The sequence below is a fragment of the Microcaecilia unicolor genome, chromosome 8 (genome assembly GCF_901765095.1).
Source record: "Microcaecilia unicolor chromosome 8, aMicUni1.1, whole genome shotgun sequence".
In the NCBI taxonomy this organism is placed as follows: domain Eukaryota; kingdom Metazoa; phylum Chordata; class Amphibia; order Gymnophiona; family Siphonopidae; genus Microcaecilia; species Microcaecilia unicolor.
Window position 1 is genome coordinate 124,385,013 of NC_044038.1, and position 10,351 is coordinate 124,395,363.

A 10,351-nucleotide genomic window follows, 5' to 3' on the forward strand; every position below is an offset into this window, starting at 1 on the left:
ACAATAATAAAACACTTAAATGATATTACAAAAAGTATACATACAGTGGGGGAAATAAGTATTTGATCCCTTGCTGATTTTGTAAGTTTGCCCACTGACAAAGACATGAGCAGCCCATAATTGAAGGGTAGGTTATTGGTAACAGTGAGAGATAGCACATCACAAATTAAATCCGGAAAATCACATTGTGGAAAGTATATGAATTTATTTGCATTCTGCAGAGGGAAATAAGTATTTGATCCCCCACCAACCAGTAAGAGATCTGGCCCCTACAGACCAGGTAGATGCTCCAAATCAACTCGTTACCTGCATGACAGACAGCTGTCGGCAATGGTCACCTGTATGAAAGACACCTGTCCACAAACTCAGTTAATCAGTCAGACTCTAACCTCTACAAAATGGCCAAGAGCAAGGAGCTGTCTAAGGATGTCAGGGACAAGATCATACACCTGCACAAGGCTGGAATGGGCTACAAAACCATCAGTAAGACGCTGGGCGAGAAGGAGACAACTGTTGGTGCCATAGTAAGAAAATGGAAGAAGTACAAAATGACTGTCAATCGACAAAGATCTGGGGCTCCATGCAAAATCTCACCTCGTGGGGTATCCTTGATCATGAGGAAGGTTAGAAATCAGCCTACAACTACAAGGGGGGAACTTGTCAATGATCTCAAGGCAGCTGGGACCACTGTCACCACGAAAACCATTGGTAACACATTACGACATAACGGATTGCAATCCTGCAGTGCCCGCAAGGTCCCCCTGCTCCGGAAGGCACATGTGACGGCCCGTCTGAAGTTTGCCAGTGAACACCTGGATGATGCCGAGAGTGATTGGGAGAAGGTGCTGTGGTCAGATGAGACAAAAATTGAGCTCTTTGGCATGAACTCAACTCGCCGTGTTTGGAGGAAGAGAAATGCTGCCTATGACCCAAAGAACACCGTCCCCACTGTCAAGCATGGAGGTGGAAATGTTATGTTTTGGGGGTGTTTCTCTGCTAAGGGCACAGGACTACTTCACCGCATCAATGGGAGAATGGATGGGGCCATGTACCGTACAATTCTGAGTGACAACCTCCTTCCCTCCGCCAGGGCCTTAAAAATGGGTCGTGGCTGGGTCTTCCAGCACGACAATGACCCAAAACATACAGCCAAGGCAACAAAGGAGTGGCTCAGGAAGAAGCACATTAGGGTCATAGAGTGGCCTAGCCAGTCACCAGACCTTAATCCCATTGAAAACTTATGGAGGGAGCTGAAGCTGCGAGTTGCCAAGCGACAGCCCAGAACTCTTAATGATTTAGAGATGATCTGCAAAGAGGAGTGGACCAAATTCCTCCTGACATGTGTGCAAACCTCATCATCAACTACAGAAGACGTCTGACCGCTGTGCTTGCCAACAAGGGTTTTGCCACCAAGTATTAGGTCTTGTTTGCCAGAGGGATTAAATACTTATTTCCCTCTGCAGAATGCAAATAAATTCATATACTTTCCACAATGTGATTTTCCGGATTTAATTTGTGATGTGCTATCTCTCACTGTTACCAATAACCTACCCTTCAATTATGGGCTGCTCATGTCTTTGTCAGTGGGCAAACTTACAAAATCAGCAAGGGATCAAATACTTATTTCCCCCACTGTACAAATAGAATACAGTAAAAAAAGTAAATATGGAGGAAGAAATATGTATAAAAATATATACAAAAGTGCAGGTCAATAAAATGTACGTGAATTTTGTGATGTATGGATGAGCAAGAAACTATGAAAGTATCTCTGATGTTAAGGCGAAATGATGTTTATAATTTTTAATCTTTAATTTTTATGTTTTAAATGTAGTTTTTTTTATTACATTTACAATATATTTCAAGTACAGCAAAGATGACTATAAGTCATTATAGATTATAGGTAAATAGTTATTACATACTTAATTAAATTATGATCTTTTGCTCATCTTTAGTCCACAATATGGAGGCAAAACAAACTATATATCAGGAAAATTTGAATTACTACTTAAACTAAGAAAAAGGTGGCAGAGAATAAGATCGAGTGACTCTTAAGCTTTACGGCGAAGAGGTTATTACAGTCCTTGGTTACGGTACAAGTGAGCTAGCTAACTTGGATTCCAGAAAAGAATTCATTTGTTTAGAATCAAAAAATACATATTTAACAGAATTTAGCTTTATAACACATTTGCAAGGAAAATTTAGCCAAAATAATGCGCCCAATTGCAAAGCTTTCGGGCAAAGTTTAAGAAATTCTTGTCTTTTCTTTTGCGTAACCTTAGAGACATCAGGATACATTCTTATTTTACAATCCAGAAAATTCTGTTCTCTATGAAGAAAAAATTGCTTGAGTATCCAGTCTCTATCAGGTTGTAAAATAAATGTCACTTTAAGAGTTGCTGTTGTCAGTCCCACCATATCGTCTTCAATTATTTGAGTTAAGTTCATATCTAAAGTTTCCGCTGGTACCTCTACTCTTTCTCCTCGATCAGAATCTCTCTTCAAAAAAGGTGTTATATAGTATATCTTTGATATCGGAGGATGTGATTGTTCAGGAATTTTCAATACCTCCGTTAGGTACTTTTTAAACGTAATAAGAGGTGAGATTGACAATTGCTTTGGAAAGTTTATAAGCCTAAGAATATTTGAGCGTTGGTAATTTTCCAGCATTTCAATCTTATTTTGCAAATAAAGATTCTCGTTAATCAAATTAATTTGAATCTGCTGGCAATTCTGTATAGACTTGGAATTATTTTCAATGTCTTTGCCCAAAGTTACAATCTTTTGGTCCAATATAGGTATTTTTCCGACATAGAATGTATCTGTTGATTAACAAATGTGAACTTCGGGGAAAAGGAAGCTTCTAGACATACTAGAGCTTCCCAGATTGATTCTAAAGTTATGACCTTTGGTTTCTGAGGTAAAAGATACTTGGTAAGCCAATTTCAATGGAGTCCTTCAATGGCTGGCTCTCATATACCTTCAGATTTCCTCCAGGGACACTCTCCCCATTCTCACCCGCCATTTTCAATGCGGGGATAGTCAGCGTCTCCACTTTCAAAGCAGCGCCCACGCCAGGAGACCCCGTCGATGTTTGCGCATCCGGGATCTCCTGAGTTGCTTTCGGGGTTTCTGCCGGCATCATGGGAGGGTTACGCTCTTCAAGACTCAAGGATGTTTCGGCTTCAAGCCGCTAGGATGGGAGACCCCTCTATAAACTCAACGGCAGCGAAGGAGTTCCCGCCAAACCGCTCAACATCATGAAACGGTCCAAAGTCCCCATCATTGGCAGGGATAGCGCCGCTGGGCTAGCGCGTTGCCTGCCTCTCCTTTTGGGCATCAGGAAATCACTTCCAATAAGTGGGGAAGTAAATCTGAAACTGCTTCACTTGCTTCTTACTTGGCCACCATCTTGCCCCCTCAATGTAGTTTGTTTTTGGAGTATGTTATATTTTAAAATCATATTTCACTGTATACATATTATTTAAATTTTTATTATCTAACAATTCTATTATAGAAATGCAGCTGTCAAAATGGGGTTTGTCACCAATTATCTCTTTCAGAGCTCCACAATTATGAACACGCTGTCATCCTCACACTGTTTACATTACTACATTAATTGCGAGATATAGTCGGGTTACGCCTTTTTTCCTCACCATAGTTGAACATCCACCTTTTGAATTACAAACACAAAGCTTCCTAGTAGGCATTTTTCACTTTCATACATTATAACGCCGATTTAAAAAAAAAAAGGTTCCAGGGGAGATCCGGGAACTTATAGACAGGTGAGTCTTACGTCGGTGCCAGGCAAAATGGTAGAGACTATTATAAAAAATAAAATTACAGAGTATATTCAAACGCATGGATTAATGAGACAAAGCCAAAGGGGTGAACAAACATGTGGATAAAGGTGAGCCAGTTGATATCATGTATCTGGATTTTCAGAAGGTGTTTGACAAAGTACCTCATGAAAGACTCTAGAGAAAATTGGAGAGTCATGGGATAGGAGGTAGTGTCCTATAGTGGATTAAAAACTGTTTAAAAGAGAGAAAACAGAGAGTAGGGTTAAATGGTCAGTATTCTCAATGGAGAAGGGTAGTTAGTGGTGTTCCCAAAGGGTCTGTGCTGGGACCGCTGCTTTTAAACATATTTATAAATGACCTAGAGATGGGGGTAACTAGTGAGGTAATTAAATTTGCTGATGGCACAAAGCTATTCAAAGTTGTTAAATCGCGGGAGGATTGTGAAAAATTACAAGAGGACCTTACGAGACTGGGAGACTGGGCGGCTAAATGGCAGATGACGTTTAATGTGAGCAAGTGCAAAGTGATGCGTGTGGGAAAGAGGAACCCGAATTATGGCTACGTCATGCAGGGTTCCATGTTAGGAGTCACCGACCAAGAAAGAGATCTAGGTGTCGTCGTTGATGATACGTTGAAACCTTCTGCTCAGTGTGCTGCAGCGGCTAAGAAAGCAAATAGAATGCTAGGTATTATTAGGAAAGGAATGGAAAACAAAAATGAGGATGTTATAATGCCTTTGTATTGCTCCATGGTGCGACTGCACCTCAAATCCCACAATCATCAACACTCCAGATTACACCCTCCCTATCTCAGACAGCCTGAAAATCTTCGGCGTTACAATGGACCGCTACTTAACACTAGAGAGCCAAGTGTTTCACTCAATATGGAAGCTCAAACGCCTGAAGCAATTCTTCCCGAGGGAAACATTTCGCAACCTGGTACAATCAATGGTACTAAGCCATGTAGACTACTGCAATGGAATCTATGCGGGATGTAAAGAACAAACCTTAAAGAAACTTCAGACCGCTCAAAACACGGCAGCTAGGCTTATCTTTGGAAAATCGCAATTTGAAAGCGCAAAACCCCTCCGCGAAAAACTACACTGGCTCCCAATCAAAGAACGCATTGCTTTCAAAATTTGCACTCTGGTTCACAAAATTATCTACGGTGAAGCCCCAGGATACATGACAGACTTGATCAACCTACCAACTTGAAACACATCTGAATCAACACGAATGTACCTAAATCTGCACTACCCAAGCTGCAAAGGACTCAAATACAAATCAACCTACGCATCCAGTTTTTCCTACATTAGCACACAACTGTAGAATGCATTACCAAAAGCCTTGAAAACTACGTACAATCACCTAAACTTCCGGAAAACACTAAAAACTAACCTGTTTAAAAAGGCATACCCTGCCGATCCAACATAAATGCCTGATATCTGCAACACAACAAAACTAAAGTACATAATGGACATAACACAACTCTTCTGTTATACGATGCCCTAATGTGGCTGTGCCACATGAACTTTATCTTACCACAACATCAATTTGTATTTGTTCACACCGGAGTCTGCAAACGCCTCTCCGGTACTATGTAAGCCACATTGAGCCTACAAATAGGTGGGAAAATGTGGGATACAAATGTAATAAATAAATAAATAAATAAATAAATATTGTGCTCAGTTCTGATAGCTGCATCTCAAAAAGGATATCGTGGAATTAAAAAAACTGCAGAGAAGGGCGACGAAAATGATAAAGGGGATGGGACGACTTCCCTATGAGGAAAGGCTAAAGCGGCTAGGGCTCTTCAGCTTGGAGAAAAAATGGCTGAGGGGAGATATGATAGAGGTCTATAAAATAATGGATGGAGTGGAACGAGTAGAAGTGAAGCCTCTGTTTACGCTTTCCAAAAATACTAAGACTAGGGAGCATGCGATGAAGCTACAAAGTAGTAAATTTAAAATGAATTGGAGAAAATTTTTCTTCACTCAACGTTTAATTCATCTCAGGAATTCTTTGCCAGAAAATGTGGTAAAGGCGGTTAGCTTAGCAGAGTTTTAAAAAGGTTTGGACAGCTTCCTAAAGGAAAAGTCCATGGACCATTATTAAATTGAACTTGGGGAAAACATTTCTGGGATAAGTAGCATAAAATGTTTTGGTTTTTTTTTATTTTGGGGAGGATCTTGCCAGGTATTTGTGACCTCGATTGGCTACTGTTGGAAACAGGATGCTCGGCTTGATGGACCTTTGGTCTGTCCTAGTATGGCAATACTTATGTACTTATATATATATTTTCAGTTTTCTAAAAGATTTTTTTTCTTAAGTTCGTACTTCCTCCACACATGCACGTCATCTTTTTATACACGGACACTTTTTTTTTAACCTCAACATATTGAGTTGGCAGCGCATCTGTACAATTTATTTTGTGTAGATATTGAAACATATAGCTCTAGCATATCACAACTTGCAGTTTTTTCACCTAGATTGATATATCACACACCATTCAAAACAACTGAATAATATATTTTTTTAAAATAAAGACATTTCCTTAATAAAAAAAAAAAAATAAAGACACATTTCGTTCTAAATAGAGTCAAATATACAATTTTCTCTTTCAAAACTCTTCACCCGTTTTAATACACATACTTTATCGGTCCTCACTTCCACTCTTCTCTTTTACACGTCTCACTTTTATTATCCATGAACTGTCATGCCTACATTGGCTCTGCTATTTAACCAATGCGACTCTCGTTTACCTCCTTTTCTGCAATACTTGCAGCACTGACTCTAGCTGTTTGCAAGGCCATTGCTTTTCAGCGCTTCTGTCCCATTGAGGGTAAGCACTACATAGACTTCTAGTTTTAATTTTGAGCACATTTTTATTTTCTATAGCAGTTTCTCAGATGCAGGTCCTCACAGCGTTCTCTAGCCTCATTCTCTATGCTTTATTGGTCTTTCAGTGGCACTGTGGTATGAGTTTGTTCATTAGTTGTTTTTTTTTTCTTACTTTCAATCACTGCCACCATATTTCCCTTGTTTTTATTTACATCCATCATTTCTATGCACTGCCGGCGTCCGCAATCGTTTGCATGCACTGCCTTTCACTTCACGCTCTCTAGCACTTTTAAGTTCATTTTTACAGATGTTTATGGAATCCTTCATTTCATCTAGGTTTTCACATTCTCTTTTAAAACATATTTTTTAAAGACACGGTTCTTTGGCGCTTTTTTTTTAATGCTATGACGCAGGCACACCACATACTGTCTATCGTTTCATTGCTGCACTATACCCCCTTAAATCACTCTTGACATTCACTATGCCCACATATATATATTTATTCCAATTAGTTGTATCACAGTTATTTAATATTTTTCTTTTCAAAATATTAGCAGTGTCACTGTTCTCTCTCCATTTCACAGACACAGTTCTATAATGGGTCTCATTTTGTTTTTCTCGCAAAGTTTTGATTTAATCTATGCTTCACATAGAGAGAGTGTACTGTAATTCCAATATATGTTGTATGAACAGCAATATATAAGTTGATTATATGCAAATGTATGAAGTAATTTTCATGTTTTATTCAGGTATTACAAAGATTTTACAGCCAGAATTTTACAACTAGGAGTTTGACAACCATCTCGTTGTTAAGCAATTTTGCCATAACATCAGAGGTACTTTTATAGTTTCTTGCTTATCCATACATCACAAACTTCATGTACCAGTATTTTAATATATATTTTCACATATATTTTCTTCCTCCATATTTACTTTTTTACTGTAGTCTATTTGCATGTATACTTTTTGTAATATCATTTAAGTGTCACTTTACCTTATATTTGGACATCACTGTTTTATAATTGTACTTTTCTGCTTCATTTAAATATTCATTCATCCATTCAATTATTTAATTATTTATTTTATTCCATTTATTTTATGGTCTTATTTATTTGATGTTCGTTATTACATATTCGTGTTTGCTTTTATGTAAATTCACCAGAGCCCTGAGGCAGACCCTTTGTGCTGAAACATAGCCATGTCGGATCGTTTTTAGCTGTTTCCCAATAAAGACTATTTGATATCCTCCTCGCATCTATCTCACTATTTTGTTTGTTGTGCTGCAAGCTGCTTTCACCAGGATGGGCATGAGGTCAGGGAAAGAATATTGGCAAGACAATTGACTTGTTCCGAAGGAACTCCAACACCACCTTCAGCAGGAACTTAGGGTGTGTGCGAATGACTACTCTGTTGTGATGAAACTTAGTATAAGGTGCATCCACTACTAAGGCCTGAAGCTCACTGACTCTACGAGCTGAAGTAACAGCCACCAAGAAAATGACCTTCCAGGTCAAGTACTTTAGATGGCAGGAATTCAGTGGCTCAAAAGGAGCGTTCATCAACTGGGTGAGAATGGCGTTGAGATCCCATGACACTGGTGGAGGTTTGACAGGGGGCTTTGATAAAAGCAAACCTCTCATGAAATGAACAACTAGAGGCTGTCCAGAGATAGGCTTACCTTCTACACGCTGATGATAAGCACTAATTGCACTAAGGTGAACCCTTACGGAGTTGGTATTGAGACCAGACTATGATAAGTGTAGAAGGTATTCAAGCAGGGTCTGTGTAGAACAAGAAAGGGGATCTACAGCCTTGCTGTCACACCAGATGTCAAAGCTCCTCCATTTAAAAGTGGAATATTTCCTGGAAGCCAGCAAGACCCAGGAGACACCCTCAGAAAGACCCAAGGAAGCAAATTCAAGGTTCTCAACATCCAGGCTGTGAGAGCCAGAGACTGGAGTTTGGGATGTAGTGGCCTAGTGATTAGGGTGGTGGACTTTGGTCCTGGGGAACTGAGGAACTGAGTTTGATTCCCACTTCAGGCACAGGCAGCTCCTTGTGACTCTGGGCAAGTCACTTAACCCTCCATTGCCCCATGTAAGCCGCATTGAGCCTGCCATGAGTGGGAAAGCGTGGGGTACAAATGTAACAACAACAACAAAAAAAAGCAACCCCTCGTTCTGTGTAATGAGGGTCAGAAAACACTCCAATCACCACGGTTCTTTGGAGGACAATTCCAGAAGAAGAGGGAACGATATCTGCTGTGGCCAGTACGGCATGATCAGAATCATAGTTCAATGGTCTTGCTTGAGTTTCAACAAAGTCTTTCCCACTAGAGGTGTTGGAGGATACTCATACAGAAGACCTGTCACCCAATGTAGAAGGACGGCATCTGATGCTAGTCTGTCGTGGGCCTGAAGCCTGGAACAGAACTGAGGGACCTTGTGGTTGATCTGAGTGGAAAAAAGATCCACCAAGGCGGTGCCCCATGCTTGGAAGACCGTGCAGGCTATGCCCATATTTAGAAACCACTCGTGTAGTTGCATTATCCTGATCAGTCTGTGGGCCAGGTCGTTGTTTACGCCCGCCAGATAAGTAGCTTGGAGAAACATGCCGTGTTGGTGAGCCCATAAGTACATAAGTAATTCCACACTGGGAAAAGACCAAGGGTCCATCGAGCCCAGCATCCTGTCCACGACAGCGGCCAATCCAGACCAAGGGCACCTGGCAAGCTTCCCAAACGTGCAAACATTCTATACATGTTATTCCCGGAATTGTGGATTTTTCACAAGTCCATTTAGTAGTGGTTTATGGACTTGTCCTTTAGGAAACCGTCTAACCCCTTTTTAAACTCTGCTAAGCTAACCGCCTTCACAACGTTCTCTGGCAACGAATTCCAGAGTTTAATTATGCGTTGGGTGAAGAAACATTTTCTCTGATTTGTTTTAAATTTACTACACTGTAGTTTCATCGCATGCCCCCTAGTCCTAGTATTTTTGGAAAGCATGAACAGATGCTTCACATCCACCTGTTCCACTCCACTCATTATTTTATATACGTCTATCATGTCTCCCCTCAGCCGTCTCTTCTCCAAGCTGAAAAGCCCTAGCCTCCTTAGTCTTTCTTCATAGGGAAGTCGTCCCATCCCCGTTAGTCGCCCTTCGCTGCACCTTTTCCATTTCTACAATGTCTTTCTTGAGATGCGGCGACCAGAATTGAACACAATACTCAAGGTGCAGTCACACCATGGAGCGACACAACGGCATTATAACATCCTCACACCTGTTTTCCATACCTTCCTAATAATATCCAACAGTCTATTCGCTTTCCTAGCCGCAGCAGCACACTGAGCAGAAGGTTTCAGTGTATTATCAACGACGACACCCAGATCCCTTTCTTGGTCCGTAACTCCTAACGTGGAACCTTGCATGACGTAGCTATAATTCGGGTTCTTTTTTTCCCACATGCATCACCTTGCACTTGCTTACATTAAATGTCATCTGCCATTTAGCTGCCCAGTCTCCCAGTATCGTAAGGTTCTTCTGTAATTTTTTACAATCCTGTCGCGAGTTAACGACTTTGAATAACTTTGTGTCATCAGCAAATTTAATTACCTCGCTAAAGCAGCGGTCCTAGCACAGACCCCTGAGGAACCTCACTAACTACCCTTCTCCATTGTGAATACTGCGCATTTAACCCCACTCTCTGTTT